Raw genomic sequence first — 27,156 nt, forward strand, 5'->3', positions numbered from 1 at the left:
CTGAACATTACTCACCAAGGTTAGAATACATATTATACTCATTTTAGCATTTATCACAACAGCTTGAAAATACAAGAGAAAATTACTGAAACTTTGAAAGGAAACAATTGAAACAGGGTTGCATGAAGAAAGGAAAGTGCCCTCAGTGTTAGGGAGTTAGATTTTAAATTCTTCTGCTATAATTTCAATTTTAAATTCTTCTGCTATAATTTCAATCAACCTCCTTGACAATTTTGTAGACAGACATAAATTCCTTTCAAAGTTGTATCTTTTATCATCTAGTTATTAACAGAGGAAAAATCAGATTTTTGAAAGTTACATTCTAGAATTTATGGAAACAGACAATAGTCTATTCATTATTTCCCTGTTTCCTATTGTGGCCCTTGTTTATCTTAACCAGTACATTGGAGAAGGGAAGAAAAGGAATCTAGCTAAGGTTTTTCAAAACCAATGTTGTACAAGAAATGTTGAACAGGCCTCAGAAATGTCTATCTATTAGAAATATAATTAATCCAGTCTTTATTTCTCCATTTGTTGAGTGCCAGCCATGGGTTAAATGTAGTCACATCAGTTGAAACAAGTGCTAGGAAAGGAAGACTTACAATAATCATGAACACAGGCCACACAGCAAGGGATATGACCTCTACAGGGGTTCAGAAACCTTCTCTGAGGAACTTTGGATTGCAAGGAAGGATAAGAATTGGTCAGGCAAGAAATTGTAGCTTGGGAAGAAGTTCCACAGTGAGACATACAATGTAGCATGAGGAAGTGGGAACCAGAAGAGAGAATGAAGAAGTATGAGTGCACAGAGCAAGGAGGAGAATAGGAAGAGGTGGCAGGAGGCAGACCCTGAAGGACTTTCTAAACCCCATTGAAGATATAAAGCTTCTTCTGAGACAAATAGGCAGGGGTTACAAGGTGGTGGTGGTAATAGGATTACATTTGTGTTTTCTATGCTATTTCTGACTGTAGTATGGAAATAGAGAGAAATATAGTAGGGTGAGAGAAAGAGGGAGAAAATGGAACTAATCAAAACACAGAAGACATGTTTAGGAAATAAACTCAATGGCATTAGGGGATGCCTTTCATATAAAAGGTTAAGGGCTCAGAATGTTTTTTTGAAGATTTATTTATTTTTATACAAGAGCTGGGGTACAGACCAGAGGCACGAGCGGGTGAGAGTATTCACCAGAGACAGAGCAGGGAGCAGAACAGGCAGATGACAGAAATACACTGCTGAGGGGAGCAGCTGGCGAGACAGGAGAGATCTGCCTCACCATGTGGGATTCTCACCAGCTGGCCAGGATTGAACCTGCACTGCAGAGGCTGCAGACAGCTTCACAGCTCAACACTCAACCCGCTGCACCACCAGGGAGGCCCAAGGGCTCAGAAATTTTAAGTGATGGTGGTATCAAAAGAAAACAGAATGTCAGAGAAGGCCCAGAATGAGATATTTCCAAGACTGGGTGTGCTGAATTTAGGTGCTTTAAGATGTGGCAGAAAACATAGCATGTTTTTAGGTGTAAGAAATGTAATTCAGATGCATAGAGAACATTTGGCCCTTTTACTCTCTGTAAGTGAATCTTCCCCTTAAACTCTACTCTCACCTACCGCAGAGGTGCTGATGTACTTCACCTGCACTTAAATGATAATGCATTTCACTTTCTTTTCTAGTTTAGATAGTATCTTTCATTTCATTTCCTGATGTCTCTTTGGAGTAAATTCCGTTTGAGATTTCTGTCCCCCTTTCCTGTACATCCATAGAGGGTGAGTGTCTTGTGGAGTTGAAAGGGTTCCTAGGAGCAGCCAGCAACAGGCAAAGGAGTTTTTGACTCACGCTGATCTCTGGCTTTTACTGGGATTTTGGCTCAGAGTAGCCAGTCAGGTCCAGGTTCTTGACTGATGTTCCATGAAATGTCACTCATCTCGTTGGTCCCTAGGGACTTGACACAAGCACTCAGTTCAAAAATTAACATATCTTTTTTTCTTTTATTTATTTGTTTGTTTATTTATTTATTTGTTTATTTTATTTATTTATGTGTTTATTTATACAAGCTCTGGGTACAGGCAGACCCGCCAGAGGGTGAGAGAATTCACCAGAGCCAGAGCGGGGAACAGAGCAGGCAGACTGACCAAGTACACTGCTGAGGGGAGCAGCGGGCGGCAGGAGAGGTCGGTGGGCCATGTGGGACTCTCGCCCGGTGGCTGGGGATTGAACCGGTGCTGCAGAGGCTGCGGGCAGCTTCGCAGCCCAGCGCCTCAACCGCTGTGCCACCAGGGTAGGCCCAAAAATTAACATATCTTTTCTGACTTTCTTAGGATGAATTATTTTATTTCTTCCTTTATCATTCTACTTATAAATGTCAGATTATACTCTTAATTCTTCCAAACCCTTCCACCACCAGTCAGAAATGAAGGAACTTTGGTGGATTTTTTTCTTTGCATCTGAGCCCTGAGCAAAGTGCTTGACATACAGATATGCAAAGAATAATTATCAGATTGAATTGAATCTCTTACATCCCAAGCTTACTGGTACCAATTTGAGGTGCCAAAATTATTTCCATGTGCTATTTCATTTTTCGTAAATGCAAAACCAATTAATATTTATTTTTGCTGACTTTTATAGAGGATGAACCAGACAGTCTGAATTAAAGATCTCTTGTGATATTGGAAACTTTTCTTTGTCTCATCTTGAAATAATTACTGCCTCTTTTACAAGTATTAAAAAACAATCATTATCTGCTGGGAGGTTTAGAGGCAAAACTTAGGAACAACAATGTCTTAAGGTTTTCATGAGCCTTGTATTGGTGGGTCAGGGATGTAGGAGAATACTTGCATGGAAATTGGGTCAGAGATACAAAAAAAGAAAAGACTTCACCAGCTTTGGATTTCCTGTGTGTGTGTAGTCATTGCTATCTATTGCAAGTGTAGACACACCACAATTTCAAAAGCAAGAAAAAAATCAACAAAAGCATAAAATACCAAACTCTCTACACCTTCATTGCTGCCACTTCAAATTCTCACCTCCTGACAATCTCTGGACATAATAAAACACTGACTGTCAGTTCAGGGAAAAACATTATAGATCATCTAAACTCTAGATTCTAAAGTCTACAATTTAGACCAACATGGAGCAAGGTGCTTGCTTTTTCTCTTCACTAAAGTGTCACCAGGACAAAATTAGGCTTTGTGCAATCGGAATTCAATACATATTTTGGAATAAATGAAATTTCCTTAAGAAAACTGCAGTTCAGAAAGTCAAAGTGACTTGCCTAGGGTCACACCACTTCTAAGTGTACACCAGGAGAGGAACCCCCATCTCCTGACATCTCATTTGCTGCACTTTATGCTGCACAATAATATTTCCTGCAGCTTAAACCACAAAAGCACTCACCCTTGAGTGCTGTAATAAGTTTCTAGAATTTATTTAAACTGTAAAAAAAAAAAAAAAAAGCAGGACAAATGGTTGCTTTGGCTCACTTAATGGATCAGATATCCAGGAATGCCAAAAGCATATTTATTTCCTCACAGGTAGCAGAAACACCATATAATTCTTTTTGTGGTTGTCCAGTCAATGTAAATTTTTTTCCTCTTCCAGTAAAGTGTACATTGATTAGAAATTATTGTTGGGAAAAGACCACCACTCAAACAGAGGGCCTAAACTAGGCAAGATGTATGAACCCCCAAAGTACGTTATGGTACTGTGAAAATGTATGTCCTCCTTTTATTATTATTTTTTTTTTTAAGATTTGTTGCACACAGAAATGGAAGCTCTCTCCTGTGGTTATATTGGTTAAATTCGGCTTGTAAATGAGCTAAGAAGAGAGAGAAAGCAAATAACCATAATTGTTTGGAACTAGAAGTATCATACCATTCTTTCTGTGTGTGTGGTAAGGAGGACACATATTTTTAAATATTAGTAAATAAATTGAACTTTCCTTTATCCCTTTGCTATATCCTACTTAGTTGGGGCTATGCCATGGGATTAAAAACCCTGAGTTAAATGGTGGAATAATTAAACATGAACATTTATTATATCTAAGTATATATACATAGAATATTCTGAATGACTATTTTTAATTTAGTGTTGAATCATTGCATCTTTGCAAACTGCTTCAGCTGCACTTTTTAAAAAGCTGTGCTGCTTGGAGGTCCCCAGAGGTAAAAATCTCCACAGATTCTATTAAACATATAGGACCAATAATTGTTGCTCCTGATAGGAGAGAAAATTTCCTCCAACAACTAAAAGAGTAATGCTCCAGACTTTTATTAAAACAATCCTATCACATTATCTTCAATGGCATTGCCTTGTTAGCTAACATCACCTGCATTGCTGCTATCTTTATTGTTTGTATGCAATGAGCATTAGAACTAACTTTAAAACCAAGAGTTGTACACCTTCCTGATCTTTCTGTGCATGGTATTGTTTTATAAGTATTTTATTGGGGGTGGAGAAGCAGAAAGGAAGGAGATTCTTGACTTTTTTTTTAGGAAGTAATCTTATAATTTAAAAATTCTGAAATATCAAAAGAAGGTCAGACTGACTCAGTGTAGCCATTTATGCCGCTTTAAATAGCTCTTTATTTTTACACAAGCTGCACGTTTTTTCTAACTCCACAATTTTGCCATCACCCTCTATGAGCACCGCTGCCTTGCAGGCATGCCACATGGAGGGAGCAGAGCTGAAATTAGACGCAACAAACTGCATGCTCTCTTATTCACGGACTCAATAAAAGCACTTCCTCGGGGAGATATTATATTTCCATCTTCAAGTCTGGGAGTTTTGGGCACCCAAAAGTGATTGTCAGCAGCCCAGCCAGAGCAAATTTAACCTCGCTCTGAACTCTGCTGGGGCTCCAGCGGGACTGTCATGAAAATGTCAACTTTTGGCTCTGAGTCTCCAGCTCCAAAGCAGGGCCTGGAGAGCCAAGGAAAACAGTTTGAGCCTGAGTTAAGAAGTGGGAGAGCACGGGGCCAGAAACCTCTGTAAAGGACCCTACAACTCAGAAACACAATGAGAGCCAAAGATGAAGTCAGGCTCTTAGGGCCTCTTTTACTTTCTGCAAAAGGAGCATTGTCAAAATCTTGCTAATCAGCTATGGCTTTCAAATGTGCAACGTGAGCATCAGGTGGTAGCTTGTTAGAGAAGGAGACTCTGAGGTCCCACCTTGGAATTGCTGCAGCAGAACCTACATTTTAAACAGGATGTCCATGTGATTCCTGTGTGCATGATTCCTGTGTCCTGGTGTAAAAGGCCCAGGTCCATATGCCAAATCCTAATCCATGTGACAGACCCTCTTTTGAACACAGAATGTAACTCAAGAGTGACACTCTGTCCCTCAGATTAGGAGCATTTCAGTCTTGACCTGTGTTAAGTAGATAAGCCAGCATTCACTGTGCACCCTCAAGGCAGGGGCGCCGACAGACAGCTGACTGCCGGAGCTGTCCCCCAGGAGGTTGCAAAAAAATGGAAAGGGAAGATAAGCACAGAAAAAATTATATATGGGCACAAAGGAATATAACCCAAGGGCACTATTAAAACTGAGTTTGCAAATCTATCTTGGGAAAGAACAAGTAACAGAAATGCTCTGAATTTGCATAGGTGTTCCTGAGTCCTCAGGAGCTTTCGGTAGAGAGGGGGAGGGCACTTGGCCAAATCCTCAATCCCTTAAAATGTAAAGTTCACAGTAAGAAGTCAGACTCTGCATATGTCCTCTGGGAGAACTTCAGTTATGTAACTCAAAAAACCCAGATCCTGGCCCAAACTCAGACAATGAGATCAAGGCTGGAGATGTGTAGTATTATCTCCAGAGAGACATGGCCTTCTCTTTGAATGCATTCCTGGCTTTCTCACCAGCTTCTTGAAGGTGATACCATAATTTCACTGCTCTTTCAGGGTTTGGCAGAAAGCAGAGGGTTGATACAAAAGGAATCTGGGGTTTTCCATCTTTCTAGAACTCTTCAGGGAAGCAGGTGGCACCAGGATACTCCAAAAGCCACAGATGAGAACAATGCTGGGCCCTCGAGAGCTTGTTTGATAGATCAGGCTCTTGACAGGAGAATCAAATGAAGAAGTGAGGCTGAATCCCTATTGACAGATGTTGCTGCATTCCAAAGCAAATACCACACTACCAGATGCTGTGCCAGGAGCTTTATTATATAAACTCTCAGAAGGGATTGGTATCTGCATTTGACACGTGAGGAAGCTGAGGCTCAAAGAGGTCAGGTATAATAGTTTGTACCCAATTGAACCAGAGGCAGATTTGAATCTAGTCTCCCTGTCTCATAGTCTTGCTCCTTTTATTAGACTGCCGAACCTTCTCTGGGTAGATAGGACGTGCCAGTGAGAATCAGAACAGGGTTTTGCAGGACGTCGTTAGCTGCCCAGAACCTTACACTTGGAAAGCAGATAAGAAGGCCGGGCTGGTAGAAGTTTCTTGTTTGGGGTTCTGCTGTCCATCCTATTTGTGACCTCAAAGGTAATTCAGCTTACCCAGACTCCTACTCTCCCTGCCCTGCCAGACACATTACAGCTCTTGCGAGAGAAGAAGTGTTAACCTGACCAGGAAAGTCTGATGGACTTGTAGCAATTTCATAACATGTATTTGGTGCAGGCATACGGGCTCACTCTCAGAAATTGGGTCCTAATTCTTCTACCATCTCTGTCTTAAAGATCTTAACAATTTTATCCTTGAATTTATGTATGTAAGTGAAGTCTGGCGCACTATGGAGCATGTGCTCAGGGCTTGGCTCATACATAGTTCTTCCTCCAGGCTTCTCTTGCCCCATGGGAGCAGTTGTCTGCTGCCTACTCCCAGGCCCTGCCAGCGTCCCTGCCCCTGCTGCTCTCCCTCAGGGATTCAAGTTCCCAATAGGCCCTACATGGAGACTGCAAGCCCTTAGGGACTTCTGTCTACCATGTGTTGGAAAACCCAGACTGGGCCTGTGGGAAAACTTTTCTAACTTGTTGAGGCCCTATATTTCACTTTGCCCTGGGCCCTGCACGATATGTAACTTGCCTGGGTTGCAATTTTCTAGGCTAAAAACTTTGAAAGTGACTAGAAGCTCAGCAGATACAGTCAGGGCTTCTCTCCCTTCCCAGAGGCCCAATGGGCTGCAGTCTTAGCCATCTTCCCTTCACCTTACTCATCCTTCCACATGATTCAACACAACTGCTGCCCCTTTTGCAAAGGAGTTCAGTTTAATGTAAGGAAAAGGAGCTTTCCACATGATCCCATTCAATGGTGGGTGGGAGACCAGTAGCCTGCCAACCCCCAAAAATGAGTAGTTAGTTTGCTTTAACATCTTTGAACTTATATTTCCCTTAGAGAACTTGTCAACCTAGAAAGCCCTGAGCTAAGGCAGTATTCATATACAGTTGATCTCTGGCCAAACATTATATTACTACCATTCCAATAATACTTAATATCACCCCAAGCCCAGTGATGAGAGGAGGGGTGAAGACAGAAATTTGTGATCCTTCAGTAAGTTCCCTTCAGTGACAAAGCAATGCATTTTTCTTTCAAGAAATCTTTAGAGGCCAAGAACATTGGAAGGCAGCTTTAGCAACCTTAGGTTATAATTCAATAGGAGAATCCCAACATGGAGAATGAGTGATCAGGAAAGAATTAGGAGGCTGTGTGCAAACAACACTTAAGCAAGGTCACAGTGTCACTCAAGAGTAATAGTCACATTTTTGATACAGGTTACAATTAAATCATAAAGCCAATATGCTTGACACTTATCAGTGATAATATTTCAAAACCCTCAGTTTTCAGATTAAGACACTCAGGGCTAAGAAGTGGAAAGACTTACATGTTGTCAATCAGAAATCATTGTAAAAATTGGCATTTGAAACTTCTGTCTCTAACAGTAGAGGTCATACTTTCCATCATAATATATTCATAGAAATTTATTAGCCATGGTGAATAATTATATCTAACAAAGGTGTAATATTGTCTAACATGAAATGGCTGTTTTTAATAAAATTTTCTAAATTATAACTACCCTTTGGATGAAATATAATGGAAAATACGTGTGTGTTGTGTTCATGTATGTGTACACACACTTGTGCACACCTACACAGATACTGGTGTCCTGATTTATAACCTAAGCAGTCTTTATTTATAGGTAGAGAAGGACTCATATTGCCTCCTCAAAACTTATCACCACAGATCAGAAAATGTCTAAAATTATAAAATTAGAGATTTAATTCCCTGACTAAACAAAAAAGAGTTCTAACCTGGGAAGGTTAATTAATTCAAGCACGAGACCCACAGACCTGAGAGAGAAAAAGGTCCTTCCCAGTCTTGTGGTCTAATCTTTGCCTGATATTTGATGCTATTATATCAGTCTCTGGAGAATAATGACCTGTTCTATGAGGATATATTCATCCATCCCTGCATATTTCCATTTAATTACTCATTCAATAATTTGGTGAAAAAATGGAATCCCGCTGTTCTGTCAGTATTCCAGATATTATCTTTTTTCTCTCAGTAACAAACTCAGCGTCTTTATTCTGTTTAGATTTTCCCATGAAGAAGCATTTGGAAAACAAGAGAGAAGGAAAAGGCATTATTCTATGGCAGTGTCTATGAAGGTGCATGGACACTGGCAGATGGCACAGAAACACTGCCTTTCACCCCACCCTCCTTAGAATCATTCACTTTTTGTGCCACAAGCAGCTGTGATTCTTGCTGAGCATTTCCCTGTGTTTCCGCTAAGTCTAGACTTATTTTTTAAGATTTATTTATTTATTTATACAAGCACTGGGTACAGTCAGAAGTGCGGGAGGGTGAGAGAATTCACCAGAGCCAGAGCAGGGAACAGAACAGGCAGACTGATGAAATACACTGCTGAGGAGAGCAGGGGGTGTGCAGGAGAGGTCTGCACGCCATGTGGGACCCTCGCGGTGGCCAGGGATTGAACCAGCACTGCAGAGGCTGCGGGCAGCTTCGCAACCCAGCGCTCACCTGCTGTGCTACTGAGGAGGCCCTAAGTCTAGACTTTCTTAATGTCAGTAGAGGCTTCCCTGTCCTTAGCTCACTAGCCATCCCAACAGTTGGGTAAACATCTCATTCCTTGTATTAAACTCATTATTGCTCAGAATACCTACAGTGGTTTCTCTTTTCCTGAAGAACTCTGGCAGAAATAGCTATACACCAGGCAATAACAAAAGACAGAAAGCGGATTACACCTGCTCCATTCTAAGGAAATTTTCCTTGTATTTAATAGCATCCTGTCTCTTTGTATGTATATTGGGGCTTTTCCTGCCCTAAATTGCTACACATAACAAGTCTTGTTTCTGCTTTTGTAGCTCACTAATGTTAGTGTCCTCTGTGTAGATTTCTACGGGGAGCAGAGAAACAGATGAGACATGGGACATCAATGTGGGAAGGAAACATTCTTGAGTATAAGAAGACCAAATTCATTCCCTTATAGTTTTCCCAAAACTTCAACACTGGACTAGATTTTAAACTTAGAGAATCTTGAATATATCCCACTGGCTTCACTGAGAGTCCTGTATCTTTTGCAGGACAAAGGAGTATGATAAAAAGTCTTAGGAAGTGTGGCATCTCAGTATGATGCCAGAAATCCTCTAATGAGATGTACAAGCAAAGCCCTCACTTTGCCTCTAAAAATCACATGGAAGATGACTACAGTTGTGCTTCTACCCTCTAAAAACTCTTTCTTCTTTTTTAGTAGTTGGCTAATAAGGAAATATGCCCTGAACCCAAAAGGGCCTTTACATTCCTGGAGAGCTCTCACACACCTGAGCCAGGGCCCAGACTTGAACTTGACACCTCTGTCCTTCTCACGCATCTGGAAATTTGTGACCATGAGTTGCCTTGGTCATCTTTCGCCGTGGCCAACTTTTGGCAGAGTACTTAATGGGAGGAGAAGTGGAATTAGGTGGGTAATATTTTACAAGATTTTTAAAACTCTTTAAAGCATGAATTTATGCTAGATTATGCACAGAATAAAGTGTCATATAGGTTCTGACCCTCCATAAATATTTATTCTCACAGAAAAAAATTTCCTTAACACTTCCTCCAATTTTTCTCAGGTTTTATAGCCTTTTCACTATATTCTTGCCATAGATGAGGGGTTCCTAAGGAATCTGTTACCCAAGCAATAACCCCAATATGTACATGTGGTAGTCACATTAAATGCCCTAGTAGTGTTTAATAGCTACTGGAACTAGAGAACAATGGAACCAATTGTACAGTAAACAGTGTTATAATTTAAAAGGGTTTCAGCCTAATAAGGCAATAAATGTTATAAAGAGTGTGAAGCTTTACGTCTCCCCTGCTCCTCAAGCTTCCAATGTAAATGAAGAGAACTTAATCATAGTCAAGGAAATAACTTACAGGAAAAATCCATGAAGACTGTTGAGTAACAGGAGAGTTTCACCATTAACAGTGTCTGGAAATGTTGAATCTTTTCAACTAACTGAGCCTAGTTTTCATGCATATTTGTGAAGAATCTCCCTCATTATTGCTAGAAAAATTGATTTTACTCTTTCTTTGTCTGACTTGGTTAATCTTTCTTACCTCCAAATGCTTATTTAATGCTTCCTCTGTGTAGTGTGAGGAAACTCTTAGTAGATTTATAATTGAATGAGGAGTTAATAATCACGCCTGAAATGTAATAAAATGATCTGAAGCTTTTTGTCTTTAAAAAAGGGTATTGTTTTTCTGAGTCTCTACTCCATGCAAGGCAAGATGCAAAGCAAAAGAATAATTTTGGTACCTTCCAATTTTCTCCAGATTCACTACTCTTCTCCACCTGCTCTCAGTTTGGGATTATAGATCCACATAAATTACATTCATCCAGTATCTCTTGCCTCCCCATCTCTTATTAAATTTAACCAGTGGGAGACAATGGTAGGAAGAGACCCAGGTTTCAGCTGCTATTCTCTTGCCTCCCTTCTTGATGGATTATCTGGGCTGATGTATTCAGTCACTCTCTTTTAGTTCTAGTAAATGCCCTGCCCCTCCCAGCCCAAAATAATCATAGCTCTCTGCAATTACTAGTCCTAGAGTACTACACTGTCCTCTGTTGGTTAAGGAAAATATAAACTTTGCACCCAGTTTTTCAAATTGTCAGAAAATTCAATATGTTACCCAATTTTAATGTTCCATCTCTTTCCTGTCTTGATTCATACAAAAGGTAAATCAGGCAGGTCTCCAGTCATTAATGAGAATATAAGACATACTTCAACAACAATTTGAAAGACTGAACTTGTTAATGTACCAGTAAGAATAGTGAACCTAATATTAGGTTACATTGATCCTCATCCTATTCTAACTGACTGTGAGCAATTGTGCAAGATGTGTTGCTTCCTTGGATGTTGGCCTGCTTAAATGAATGTTGTAAGAGATATATAGATGTGGGAATCTTCCAGATGTTGAGGTCCTAAGACTGAGTGCTCTCTTTTAGTGTTGTAAGGGAGAAGCAGTTACATGCTATAAGGAAGTAGTGGTTAACATTCCATGGGAACTTGGAGGAAACATTGATGAACTACCATTAAGCTATGAAAGTTTCTATCAAAGCAGAGGTTGCTGTGATAAGGGAAAGCTTCATTGAATAAACGGTATATGGGAAATCTTTACTTCATCTGTTGGATTAGAAAATCATTCAGTGGGTAAACAGTGTTGATAAATCTTCTTGAGTTAAAGCAAAGTCCATGGAAATCTGCCATCCCACACAGAGCAATGCAGTTACAGAAACTGATCTACCTGTGGGGTTAGCAGATATATGATGCCATGTGTCCCCTGAGTTGCCTCTGCAGTGACTTCTGTTTCCACTTTAGGATATCTAGGATTGCTGCTGTTCTTGCCAGAGCACATACTTCTGGCTCTATATTTCCCAGGTGATCCCATGTTTGCCTCCTATCTTGCATGACATGGATCTCCCAAAGCTAGCCAGACAGCTCAAAGACATCTTGCTGGTAATAATTCAGACTCTTTCAGAAGTGAATATGAAGTGCTGAGAGACTCACCATGTGTGCAGGAAAAAGGGAAAATAGGATGCTGAATGGGGACTTCTGGAGATAAAATTTGTATGGCTGCCAATTTAGTTGCTATTGAACAAAATTTATTGAGCTACTACTTCTTGGGCACAGTGATGACCAAAGCCCTCAAGGAACTTAAGTCTAGTATAAGAAAGACTAGTCATTGTATTTTAGTTCAATGTTGCAAGCACTGTGATTTGGTACAGCTTATGCCTGGGTTGTGATGGGAGAACCAGAGAACTCTCATAATTCAGCTGGAAGGTTGGTGGGGTCCAAAAGAATGAGAAAAGCTTCAACCTATATGAAATAATGCAGAAACTCAATCAGAAGTGATATACAGGAGTTACTCACATGAAGAGGGAAGGCAAGTTGTTTGTATCAATGAGAATAGATGACTGAAGCCTTTGAAGTATTAAAAAGCCTGAGATGTATTTTAATTGTGTGTGTATATATGTATCATGTGTATAAAGAGTGAATTGATGAAGTAGAGGCAAAAAGTAAGAGTGGAGAAGTATCCTATAAAGGTTTAATTGTCTTTGTGGTCCACCCCAGGAACCTAGCCACCCACTGTAGCCTTATTTGTCTGGGAAGTGTATTTTAAATACCCACCAAGTCGATTTGTGAAGGAGATTGTGAGTGTAATAGGTGGGTATAATGGGGTTCCCATGCAGCTAATTTCCACATTCCCTGGCATGGGGCCCTGACAAATAGAAACAATAAGAGCTTCACATCTTTTGATCAGTACATAATGGGATAATGTAATTCCATCCATGGATGACTTGGGAATCATACTGTCTTGCCAGAGACGAGTAGATTGATTCCCCCAGCCAAATAAGTCTGTGTGTCACGGGAGGTTTGGTAACATTTTCTTGCAGTTTTCTCTGGGTTGTGAAGTCATTGCCATTCTCCCTCTTTGTTTTAATGGGTGGCTGAGAAATACTCTGACACCCAGGACTTTGCAGGAAGGAAAAAAAAAAGCAGATTTAATGCTATTCTAAGTCTTTAGACACATTTACACATCCTCCATCTGCTTGGGAGGGAAGGAAATTCAGATTTCAATAACAAAAATTGTACAGGTCTTCCTTGAGGCAACAGAAAATGCATGTGATAAGGGAATAGCCATGAAGTGCAAAGGCGCATTTAGGTCTTAGCGCTTATTGACTGGAGCTGCAAAGAAGATGTGAAGGATGTGTGAAAAATCCCAAATAAAAGAGCTCAAGTAACATACAATATGGATAAGAAAATGTGCTTTAGAGGAAATGCAACTGTCACAAATGAACATGGGGGTGGGGGGTGGGAAAGAAGGGGGGCCAAGGGAGGAGAAGTGTATGACAAGAATGAAGATAAGCAACAGTCTCTTCTTGGAAGCTTGGCTCAGAGAAACAGTATTCTGTTCTGCAATTATTGGTGTGTATCACATTCATTCAAAGACAATTTAAAATGCAGGAATCCTGAATTAGATCGGCTTTCCCCTTCCACCTTGCCACCAATGAGGCAGATTTCAATCGTGTAACAGCTGAAACCCATAATCATTGTGACGGGTGATTAAGATGAGTGCAGCATGCGGTCCTGAGAGGAGGTGTGAACTCTGCAGTTCCCTGCCAGGCTGGGGCAAAGTGTGTTGCGCCAACAATCACATTCAGGGTAGAAATTTGATGGGAAGCATACTAAATGTGTGTTACTGCACGCACATAATACACATTTCATTCTGGGATGAAGTGCTGGATGTGTTTGGGGTTGGTTTATAGCCAATCTGGTGGACTTACGCAGCACATTGTGAAATGTCACTTTTCTATTTCAGCTCTGAAAGGGCACTGGATTCACGTGTTTTACCAGTTGTCATTTTCATGCTATTCTATAGCACAGGCCATCTGATCTGTACCTGGTACCTGTGTGCCAGCTATATTTAACAGCCCTGAAGTAGGACCTGCCCAAATGTTTAAGACTGTGAAGACATTTTTAATGTCTTCCAACCATAGAACGTACACCATAGGCTTGAAAGATATAAAGAATAACTGCTTATGTGTTTCATCATTTTTGGTATGGATTTTTATGAGATTTTAGCAATTGGAATTCATGTTAAACCAGAGAATTTTCCATTATTCCACACTCATGGCTTGTTAGATACTGCAGGGCCTATGTACAAAAGGAGAATCTTGGTGAGCTACCCACCTCCACAGACATAGATTATATCTCACCCTCTTGCTTGATAAGCTGCTGTCGAAGCTCCTTTGCTCATGACTCTCACCTGCTCTCTGCCACCCATTCTGCTAGCAGCCCAGCACAATACTGCCACTCTGCTCTCTCCAGCCCTATCACAGTACTATTCTTGTCCTTTACATAGCTCGGTGATTAACACTGGCAATTGGGGAGATATTCCTCAGTTTACTTGAATTCTAGAAACTTCTGCAACTGGACATTGTCCATGAGGGAAGAAGATGGAGACAGGCAGCTACTATTCTAGGAAGTTCAAAACACTAAGTGACAAATCTCTAATCGAGGCAGCATTAAAAATGGAGCCATTTCTGGCTTTAGGTAACACAGATGCTCTAGGGGTGGCATATTTTGACATAGTCCTGGAGTATGGATGGAATATCAGGAGAACTTGATAAGAATGTGCTGTGGAATAGTGATAGATTAGGAAAGAGCATGAAGGCAGGGTATATTTAGGCAACAACAATTGGGATAACTGTGCTGGAGCAAAGAATACACAGAATGCTCAATTATTGGTGATTCGGTTGGATCATTGGTTCTCAAATGAAAGTAATTTTGTTCCTTCTCCACAGTCCCGCCCCGCTCCTCCACCCTCCCCCAGCACTTGGGACATTTCAAGATCTGGAGATAATTTTGGTTGTCTCAATTGAATGAGAAGAGGCGTTAAATATATTGCATAGGGTCCAGGTTGCTGATAAAAGTCCTATGATGCCTTCTGCAATGAAGAATTATCTGGGCTCATGTGCCAGTGTTTCTGATGTTGAGAAATAGAATGATAAGGGAATTTAATGCTGAAAGGGGAAGCAAGGGTCCGTTTGACAGGAAGGAAGATCTCAACGGGATAGTGACATTAAAAATACAAAAGGGTAGACACCTGTACCCAATATTTAAAGGTAGAATCAGCAAAAATTAGGCAACAAATTGCCTATGGTAAGGGGGAAGGAAATAATAAAAGAGAATTCAAGACTTTGAATTTTTTATATGTTTTATTTTATTTTATATAATTCTTACATAATTTTTCATTTTTGCACAATGTATGCATTTTCGTTTTGGTTATATTCCCCATGCAATACCCATCCCTGTTGTTGATTTTAATTTTTTTCTTTGTTATAATTAGTCTTTTTCCTGGTCTCTTATTTAGGTTTTCTAAACTCCTGCTATGAGTGAGATAATCTGATATTTTTCTTGTTCTTTCTGGCTTACTTCTCTGAGCATGATCCCTTCCAGCTCCATCCATGTTGCTGCAAATTGCATGAGTTTATCTTTTTTTTTTGATTGCTGGGTAATATTCCATTGTGTATATGTACCACATCTTCTTGATCCAGCCATCTATTTTTGGACATTTGGGTTCCTTATGGTCCAGCAATTCCACTCTTAGGTATTTACCCAAAGGACACAGAAACATTAATTCAAAAAGGCACCTGCACCCCTATGCTTATAGCAGCACTATTTACAATAGCTAAGCTATGGAAACAACCCAAATGCCCAAATGAACTTTTTTTGAGACTTTTAGGATCTTTCAGAAATGAAGGAGTCATCAAAAATAACTCTCTGGTGGGAAAAAGCAATAAATCTTTTTGACTACCAACATAGAATTGGAATCATGTAAATCTGGATTCAAATGCCAACTTTTCCATTTATTAGTTGTATGATTTGTACAAATTTCTTGAGTTCTCTGGGGCTATTTCCTCATTAGTAAAATAATACTACCATTCCCCTTCAGCTCCCTAGGTATTATTCTGCCATTACTGCTGTAAAATCTTGCTGTCCAGACTGGACAGATGTCAAATGATACTTGAGAAAAATCCTAACCATATAGCTACCTTTGGCTAACACTTATACCCAAAAGAATTAAAACCACTGGTTTCAGTGATTTGAAATTTATTTTTGTAGAGAACTTGGTTTGTATGGAAAGTCTACGCTGTTTTTGAACTAGAAGACTTTAGCTTTGTCTCTATGACCTCAGGTGAAACTCTTGGCAATAAAAATTCTAACTGAAGAAATGAAGACCAATTAAAGACTGAATGTTGGAGAAACTTGAGACTCCATATGCATGTTCTAATGATGAGAAAAGAATGATAAATTAACATGTATTTACTAGCTACTCTCTATAAAAATGTTGGGAAAAATATAGCATCCACCACATTTTTGGTACCATGAACAGCCAGGAATAACAATTTAGTCATAAATATCTTGTGGTCAATGAGAAGCAAAGATGGCACTTAAAATCACTTGAGGAGAACTACATCAACTTAAGGAAACTATTCTTAAAACAAAAAGACACCCTACTGAATGGGAGAAAATATTTGTACACCATATATCTGGCCAGGAGCAGCTATGCAAGATTTACATAGAACTCAACAAAAAGTAACTAATGATGCAATCAATAAATGGGCAGAAGAATTAACAGACACTTCTCCGACATGCAGATGGTAAACAGGTACATGAAAAAATGCTCACCCCCACTAGTCATCAGAGAAACAGAAATCTAAACTATAGTGAGATACCATCTTATACCTGTGAGAATGGCCCATTTCACAAGGACCAGCAACAATAAGTGTTGGCAAGGTGGTGGAGGGAAAGAAACCATAGTGTACTGTTGGTAGGAGTGTAGATTGGTCCAGCTTCTTTGGAAAACAAAATGGAGATTTCTCCCAAAATATTAAAGTTAGATCTACCATATGACCTAGGAATTGCACTTCTAGATGTCTATTTAAAGAATGAAAAACACTAACTCAAAATGATGTATGCATTGCAATACTATTTACAATAGCCAAATTATGTATATAACCTAAATGCCCAAGGAAAGCTGAGTGGCTTAGGAAGATGTGGTATACACAATGAAATATTACTCAGTTGTAAATCAAGATAGACTCTTGCCATTTGTGACAACTTCAGTGGAACTGGAGGGAATAATGCTAAGTGAAATAAGTCAGAAAGAGTAAGACAAATCTCTGATGGTTTCACTTATATGTGGAATATAGTGAAACAAAACAAAGGTTCAGGCAAAACCAAACAAATAAACAGTTCTGACTATGGAATGAGGCTACTAGAGGGGCAGAGGGCAGGCAGAGACAGGTTGTGGAGGGAGCCAAATGGACTATGGTGGAGAACTATAGGCGCCTTGGTGTGAGTGCTTGGAAAGTTGTGATCCCATATCCCTAAATCATATGCAGTGTTGTAAACAAATGTTACCTCAATAAAAATTAAAATGATCAAAAAAATCCATTGAAAAGTAGCTGGACTTGACTCAACTTTTTGAAAATATAGTAGACTTGAAAGGTTTTCTTTGGTTAAAATTTTACCATTTTTTTGTCTTGCTAGTTGACTATTTTTACTCTCAAGAAAAAGTTGTTCTGATTTCCCATTCTATCTTACAAAGATATATTGCCAAATGTTTGATAGTAAAGTGCACCTTACCAAAGGAAGCTACTAGAATCTACCTCGAAAGTTTTACAGGTACCCCATCACAATGACCTGTGAACAGTAGAAGTATTTTCAATAGATATAATAATTAGAGTGTCATACGGACTTCTAGGAATGTTTGGAATAGATGCATCTTTCAAAAATCTGAATTTGTTACCTTCTTGTTGAAATTTTCCTTCTGCCACCATTCCCCAAGACTTAAACATTTCTTGATTGATTATACCATGCCTTTATATTAAGATATTTATGGTGCTACACAGAAAATGGACATTTAGTACAATAGAATTGAGGAGTTAAAGGCAAAGACTAGAAGTAAAGAAATGGGTGTGGAAGAGCAGTAATGGAAAAAGAAGTGCTAGGTAGATAGACAGGCAAGTGTTAAATAAGGAAAACCAAAAAAAAAAGGGGGGGGGGAGTTGTGTGCATGTCCCAGTTATCTCCAAGACTGATCAGATGAGATGGGTTCTGAAGATGCTGAGGACACTCTCCTCACATCCTTTCAACTCTTTTAAGTGTGACTTCATCCTTCTAACAGTTACTGTGGTGTGTTTGTATGTGTGTGTAAGTAATCAGTTAATTTTTTGTTTAACTGAGTGAGTACTTAGTCAGGTATGGTTTGGAGGCATAACTAATTAGAAAGATTTTTTTTTTCATCCATTTAACAATTGCATAACAATTTCAAAAAAAACTAGACACTACCCTTTTCCTATTGACAGTCTTTAACATAGGACTAATATTTGTCAGAGAAGACAATGAGAATTTGGAAAATATTGTTCAGTCGTTTCTTCTTAAAAATTGTCTATGGAAGGTGACCCATTCTCTTTGTTACAAAATACCTTTTCCTTTGCAATGCCTAAGATGCCATTCAACACTGTTTAATGTGGCATACAGTAGATATTCAATAACAATTTTTGGAATAAATAAATTAATTAATTTAAAATTAGACTGTAGAGCTGTCAAGACAGGCATCTCTCAATATCTTAAGCCCCCAAGGAAACAATTCTTGATTGTATGCCCACATATCTAAAAATCAGTATATGCATATATATGCACATTTATGCATATGTATTCCTATAATTATATGCATGTGCACACATATTCTGGATTTCTTTTGAAAGGTTTATGTGTGATGATACACTGTATATAAAGTGTGTCTTTTATGTTGCTATCCGTTCAAGGCATGTATATCAACTGTACATATGTTGCACCATATGGCAGAACTTCAATGCCCATCTCTCAGTTTTATTCTTAGAGTCACTAAAGAGATGCCTCCTGAGATAAGACAGCCTTAAAATAGGTCAGAGACCTCAGGAGTCTATTTTTTTCAGTGGTGAATCACATCATGAAGAAAAAGCTGAAAGTGGGAAATACCCTTGTTAAATAAGCTAGCTTACGTAAGCTAAATTACAAAGACTTCTCTTTCCTGACTTATTGCTTTTGCAAACATCTTTCCTATTGCTTCTTTCTTTGGTTAATAGGATCCAAGAATTGATAAATTTTAATCTTCCAGAATTATGAAAGATGTGATTTTGAAGGGTTCACAGAATTCTAGTTTTAGTAGCTGTATAATATTAAACAAATACATTGACTAGATGGTATAGTTCTTCTTAAGTACAAGCATATTTAGAGGAAAATGTATTTCTGGTTGTTTTAATATCATTCCAGTTCATACTTTAAGAAAAGCAAGCTTTTAAAACCCATGCTAAGTGGGGGCAAGACAAATTGTGGCAGAGTGAATATGCTAGGCTCACCTCCTCTGCATACTCCCAGCTAGACTGCAGCAGGATAGAGATAATAACTGCTAAAGGAAAACCAGATGATTACAGCACACACTAGGAGTGATGTCCAAAGGAGGGGAACACAGCAAGCATTGAAAAGGCCAAGCAGGTAGCTGCCTGGGTGGGTGAGGTGAGCCCTGATGGTCCAATGGGTCCTGCAGACAGCAGAGTTGAACTGGCAGCATCCTTGCACAGTAACCCTGGGCAGACTTCAGCAAGCCCTGAGCCCAAGGGTGGGATGTAGAAGCAACCTCTCCACAGTATACCCCTGCAGCTGTTAACACTGACCCCAGTGAGCTCTGGGGTGGGTCCTCTGGAAGCATCCTCAATGGGAAGTATGCTCCAAATAGCTCAATGAGACCTGGGACAGGAACTGGAAGCAGAGTCACAAATGTAGGCATTCTGCAAACCTCAGTGAGCTCTGGGGAGGGTTCAGAACCCAAGATCTACCACCGTAGGCCTTCCTATATCTCAGTGAGCCCTCGGAAGACCCTAAAAATAGCTTCACTGATGGTAGCCTCCCCCCACCCACAACACACATGCACAGAACTCAGCCATCCCAGGAGGGTTCTGGAAGCAGCCTTCAGCATGGTAGCTTCCATGACCTCAGTGAACCCCAGTACAGGGGCTGGGAAGCAGGTCTGTCACAGTAAGCTTCCACAGACTCCAGCATGCCCTGTAATGTGTTCTGGAAGTGACCCCAAACTGGTAAGTCCTAAAAATGGTGGAGCAGGGCATGCCAAGGAGAGCATATGTGACAGTCCATGGCAGAGGCAACTGAGGGCCCTGTCCCATTGCTGTAGTTCTTGGAGCAGTGAGTCAAAGGGACACTATTCAGAAGGATAGTTTCTCATATTGGAACTGAGTTGATTATGCCTTAGGGAGAAGTCTCTACAGATAGACTTCAACAGGGTTCACACTGAGGACATTCATGCTGCATTGAACAAGAACTTGGTCTGGACTAGGGAACACTGGTGCAAGGTGTCATCCAGAGGCACTGGAGAGAGGGGAGCAGAGGTTGAGGCACACATCCTTCAAAAATGGGAAAATATGTGGGCTAACTGCAAAATATGTGGGCTATCCTGCTCCACACCGACTGTTAATAGCAAAACCGCATTCTGATCGGAACTCTCCATTCCTACCTCCTGGGACTGGTGCTTACTACATGGAGCATATGAGAGCACAGGGACTGCCAAGTCCCTCATCCCACACCCCAGAAAAAAGAGTTATTGCCACAAAGATGAACCAGTCCCAGCACAACTCATCCACCCAAACTTCTGGATCCTTCCAAGCCCCTCCCTACCCTGTTGCACTCAGCTACTACAGAACAGATCTGAGTACATATAGAAACCAACAAAGGACATAAACCTAATTAAACAAACAAAATGCTAAAGATATTAAAAACAGTAACAGAACAAGGAGAACTTGGGCATTCAAAAAATGTAACACTTGGATATACGCAACCTCAAAAAGAGCATGACCTCACAAGGTGAGAACAACCCTTCAGAAGCCAAACACACAAAGGTGGAAGATTGTATCTCTCTCTCAGATAGAGTTCACAACTATTATAATAAACTCAAATCACAAAAATAAAGGAGGTGAAACCTCTAATATGTGGAGAATGAACAACATACCACTGAATAAATTGGGAATAATGAAGAAATCAAAGATGAAATTTTTTAAAAATGTGGATATAAAGGAAAATGAACATGCAATATACCAGAACTTATGTGACAGCAAAAGCAGTACTAAGAGGAAAGTGTGTAAAGCTGGCTCACGTCTAGAACAAGAAAGACTCAAATAATAGAACATTACACATTAAGGAACTAGAAAAAGAATAAATGCAGCCAATAGCCAGTAGAAGGAAGGAAATAATAAAGATTAGAAGAGAAATAAATGAAATAGAAGTCAAGAAGACATTCAAAATATTAGTGAAATTAAAAGCTGCTTCTTTGAAAAAAAATAAACAAAATAGGCAAATTTCCACCTCTCCGTGTAGATATAATTATTTGGGTTTTGTACATGAGTTAAAGGATTTTTTGTAATTTACCAAAGCTCACTTAGCTAGTAAAAGGAAGAGAGGTTATTAAATACAAGATTTTTTAATGTACCAATGAAGGAAATAATGAAGTTGCTTAGAAAATATCTTCCAGTTTATTTGATTTTAAGCCTAATAATTTTTTGGTACATTGCACTGCTAATAAGAAATAAAACTTCCCTTGCATGTGCTCATAAGCAAGACAAGGAATTGCCAATTTTTAAGGTCATTAAAATGTTATGGGCCTGACTTTTGATAGACTTTTAAGCATATATGAGCTCATGAAGTATTTAAAACTAGCATACAAGAAAGTCTTAGTATCTCCAGTTTAAATATGAGAAAATTAGAGCTCATCAAAGTTTACATTTTTGTCTAGGATTAAACAATTGAGAAATGAATACTATAAATGACATGAAATTAGTGTTTTATTCCAATCAGTTTTTTAGTGCGTCATTCATAAATATGAACAACAACGAAGGAGCGTCAATCATTTGAGGAAACTATGTAATATTTGAAGAGAGACCACAACACATTAATAAAACAAAGGAACTCATAAAAATTATAAGACAAAGGAAGTAATTTTAATTTCTAATATAGAGATTTCACCTGTAAATATCAAAGATGCTTTTGTTCAAATCTTTGCTTGTTCATTAAATGTCTTTCAAGACCTTACCATCTAGTAGAGAGGATCTGGGAAGGATCTGGAAGCAAACTTTTGCCAGGATCTGTATTGTGCTATTGCCTTGTGCAAACTGGCTCAGTAAGTTTCCAGATCCATTGTCATCAAAGAACCTTTACATGCTCTAATTGTGATTCTTTGTATATTTTCATCTTCTATTTTATTATCATCCATTCTGCTTAGGAGGTAAAGTTGAAAAACTTTCCTCAAAAATTGAACCAAGATGTGTACTGCGTACTTGCTATATGGCAGACATTGTGTTAGGTGCATGGGAAAAAAATAAGCAAAAATCCCTGCCTATCTTGGAGAGATACAGTGTAAAATGATCGAAGCTTGTCTTGTTTGCTTTGTTATTGTCAATTTCATATAAAACTTTCTGTTTTGTACTAAATAACTATTGAAACAAACAAACAAACCAAGATCCTTGGCTGAAAAAAGACACCATGAATTATATAAGTTCTGACTGGCAAGGATTTCAGTAAAGAGAAGATAATTTTGCAAAAGATAATTCAAGAAACCCCCTCAAATCAATACATATTTCTATATTAAAAGTATCCATTAACTCTAGTACATTGATAGAAACCACAAAACAGCAAGGTATGTCATCATGAAATTTCTGAACTTTGAACAAAAAGAAAAAAGATGCTAGCACGAATAAAATAAGTCATATAGAAAAGATTGAGAATCAGAATACAGTTTCTCAATGAAAATTAGAAACTTAGAGAAAATAAAGTACAGTTCAAATTGCTAAGGGGAAAACTATTTCTAATCTAGAATTCTAAACTAACTAATAGTATCAAAACATGTGTGGAGAGAATAAGGTAATTTGAGGAACCTATGTGACCTTAAAAAATTACCTTCTAGGCAAGTTATTGAAAGAATGGCATAAAGCAAGAGAAATATGGGATTCTGGAAGGAAAGAATTCAATCTACAAAAGAGGTGTAAGGAAAAGTCAGGATGATGACTTTGCCACAGTTGTAGAAAACATCAAGTCTATATTGAAGCAAGATGATCAAAATATCAAGGAGGAATATCTTCCAGACAACAAAAGAGCCTGAAAAATCACCAAAGGTCAAGGGTTAGTAAACTATGGCCCAGACCAAATCTGGCTTCTAATTTGCTTTATTGGACTAATTTTATTGGACTATAGCCATGCCAACTTTGCATTGCTACAATGTCATAGTTGTGTAGTTGCAACAGAGACTCTAGCCCAAAAAGCATAAAATGTTTACTGTCTGATATCCTTAGAAAATAATTTTCATCTCCCTTGTTTAGATTATTGAAAGAAACTTCATATTCTTAGGATGTATTAATGATAAGTAAATGGAAAACCAAGAGAAAAGAAGAACAGAACAATTATTGACTCTAAAGAAAATCAGAAGTTGAACAGGAAGATACTAACTGTGAACATTTGTTTAAAATCCTGACAAACCAAAGATGGTTTGTAGGAGTGTCTTGGGAATGGGTATGCAATGAAGCTAATAATCCTTATCTTCCACATTAGGAAACTGAAAGATAAAGTCTAAAATAGAAAAAAAAAGCAGTAAATACATTATTTAGAAATAGAAGTAAATTTAGAATAAAATGCTGAAAATGGTTACTTCTAGTAAACAAGAAGTAGGGGTGAGAATATGTAAGTCAGAGATGTTTTGCAGTATTATTTGATTAGAAATCAAAGGCACAGACTAGTTTCCTAAAAATAAAAAATAAAAGCATGGCAAGTAGTATTTGAAAAAAATAAGATGCACTGAACCTCAAAAGGGGAGAATTATTTAAAATTTTCATATACACTTTGTTTTCATAAACATATATATTTGTTTTCTCTTATAAAAAGAAAACAAAAGGCAGGAAGTGTTGCTGAGGGCTTAAGGTGTGGATGAAATGACTCATTTAAGCTGAAGAATCCCCATGTTGACAGCATTCTACTCAAGCAAGCCTCGCTGTACACATGTTCTAACATATGGCAAATTTTCAGTCTCTTATCTCTTGATATTAGTTTTCATCTTCAGAGTCACCCAGGGGCCATTTTGCAGAAGGAGGATCTACTAAAATGGGTCAGGGATTTGGAGGCTAGAAATTAATCCATTTTTCTTAACATGTAATAGTTATATCATTCAGTATTCTGTAAACAAATAAAACACAGTTCCCATACACTTTGAATATATGAAACAATTATTTAAGTAACTTGTCACTTTTTATATTTTGAGAATATTGCATCTGTATTTTCTTCTGTATCTTTCTATATTTTTGGTTTATGCAGCCAATATTCCAGAGAGCAGGATCATTCATTTTAATTTATTTGGTTTTTCAAATAAAATTTACTACATTAAAGCATAAATACATTAGTCTTATCACAGGTGAAAATTAGTCACCATTATCTGCAGGGTTTATGGTTTTTTAGAATGAATAGTCAAAAGGAAATTGGACATAAATTGGACATAAATAACTTTGTGTGGAGAAAGTATATTAGGAAATAAATGTGTATTTAGATGCATGTATATACATATATGTATGCACAGATATTAACACACATGTATGTACACATACACATATATTCAGCAGTACATATATGTGTGTGTGATTCCAAGAAAAATATTTGAATAAATGGCTTCTTTTACTGTAAGATGATACCTTAATTTATATTCTTTTTTTTCTTAATTTTTATTCTATAAGAAAAAAATAAAGTTTAATCAATATAGATAGAAAATGATAATAAATTAAACTGGTGTATCCTTTTCTGAATCCCACATGAAGTTGGTATAATGCTGTAAGCTTACTAAGTAGAAAAGCAGTCTAACCTGGAGCCTCCAGAAGACTTTCACAAAGACAGAACAATAACTGGGTTTTTGCAGGTGTTGTGCTGGACTTTGTGACTCTGGGAAAATATCTTAGTGGCATAACAGACTCCAGCAGTTTATCATGAAATCTACAGAGTGGATCACAGTGCTGTTGCCCCAAAGTGAATGCTGATCTTGCTTCTTATCTTGTTCTACTTCTAAAGGGCCTATGCAAACACTGATTTCCAGGAAGGATTTCCTCCAGGTTTACTTTTTTTTCTTTTTTTTTTTGGCAGCGTCAACCAAAACAAAATCCCATATATCAGATTTTATACTCGTTTCCCTGGTATGGACAGGGTCAGCTGTTCATAGACTGGAAATCTGGAAATATATGTGGACCAATTTGAAAGGCTGTATGTTTCTCCTGTGTACAGATGTGCACAGCAAGATATGAAGCATTCTCTGTCTTTTTACTCACAATCAATTGCAGAGAAGTTTTTTGTTTTGTTTTTGTTTTTCAAAAATCCCTTCAGTCCTCTGCATGCTTTGCTATCATTGTTCAGGTGCTGAAGTCAAGTAAATGTGTCACAGAATAACTGCTTGTGTAAAGGCTTCATGAGCACAAAGATACTGGCAATGAACAGTCAGGCAGAATTGCAGCTTTGATTTGTCATAGGGAGAATAGTTCAAAAGTGGGAGGAATGCATTTGCCAATATAATCTACACTTTCAAATACCCATTGTTTACTTTAACTTAATAGGCATATGCTCAATGGAGGGCATAAAAAAGACATTTACAGAGCTCATTGAAAGCTAGCTTTAGGCAGATCGTGCCACAGCAAAGGGAGCATATTAATCACATTGGTGATCACAATACTTTCTGCACAGGGACAGTGGATGGGTTTGATTGAACTCTAGGGTAAATAGCAGAAAATATTAAGGTTGCTGGAGACTTAGCTGCAAGTCCTATTCACTGCTCCAGAGTAGGAGTTTCATAGTCCTACCTGAAGCTTTGTTTACCTGGGGTACATAATTGAAAATTCCAGTTCAATAACTTCTTGATTCAGTCAAGCAACAGACCTGACATTCTAATCAACCAGTTATTTATTGGGCATTCATAGCAAGTGAGACTAGATGATTGTATAGTAAATCAAAACAGATCTCTGTTCTAATTTTAAGTCCTTTACAGCAATCAGGTCACCAAAATAGTGATAGTTGTAACCACCCAAAGCAGTTTTCCTACCTTAATAATGTATGTATATTTTAAATTTGGAAATTTAGAAGAGCAGCAAAAAACGATATGGAGAATTAAGCCCACTTTATGAAATGATTTAGGTAAACTTTAGTAATAAGAAATGTAGGGCCTCCCTGTTGGCGCAAGGGGTTGAAACACAGCACTATGAAGCTATCCACAGCCACTGCAGCACGAGTTCGATCCCCTGCAGGGGAGGTGACCCACATGATGCAGCAGACCTCTCCTGACTTGCCTGCTGCTCCCCTCAGCAAGGTACTTCAGTCAGTCTGCCAGTTCTGTTCCCCATTCTGTCTCTGGTGGATCCTCTCACCCTCCCACACCTCTGGCCTATACCCCAGTTTTTGTATGCATAAATAAATAAATCTTTAATTAATTAATTAATTAATTAATTTTTTAAAGATTTATTTATTTATTTATTTATACAAGCACTGGGTACAGTCAGAAGCCGGGAGGGTGAGAGAATTCACCAGAGCCAGAGCGGGGAGCAGAGCAGGCAGAAGGACTGAAGTACACTGCTGAGGGGAGCAGTGGGCGGCAGGAGAGGTCTGCGCGCCATGTGGGACCCTCCTCCAGTGGCCGGGGAGCAGCCGGGGATCGAACCGGCGCTGCAGAGGCTGCAGGCAGCTTCGCAACCCAGCGCTCACCCGCTGCGCCACCGGGGAGGCCCAATAAATAAATCTTTAATTTTAAAAAAAAGAAATGTAGATGTAAATATTTGCCTGAATTTTCAGATTATACCCACTGAGGTTTGTGTTAATTTTAAGTATCCTCCATGTTAAAGAGCTCATAAAGTTCTGACCAGGGTGATGAGAATACATGTGATCCTTTTATCCATCCAGCCTGGTCTAAACCTACCCTTGAGTCATCCTAGCTCTGCATGGTTCGGCCTTTAACCATCTTACCTGCTTCAGTGTCACACTCTGGACAATGATATTAAGTCAATAATATCCTTACTCCCTTTGTCAGTAACTGC

The sequence above is a fragment of the Talpa europaea genome (assembly GCF_964194135.1).
Source record: "Talpa europaea genome assembly, chromosome: 7".
Lineage (NCBI taxonomy): Eukaryota > Metazoa > Chordata > Mammalia > Eulipotyphla > Talpidae > Talpa > Talpa europaea.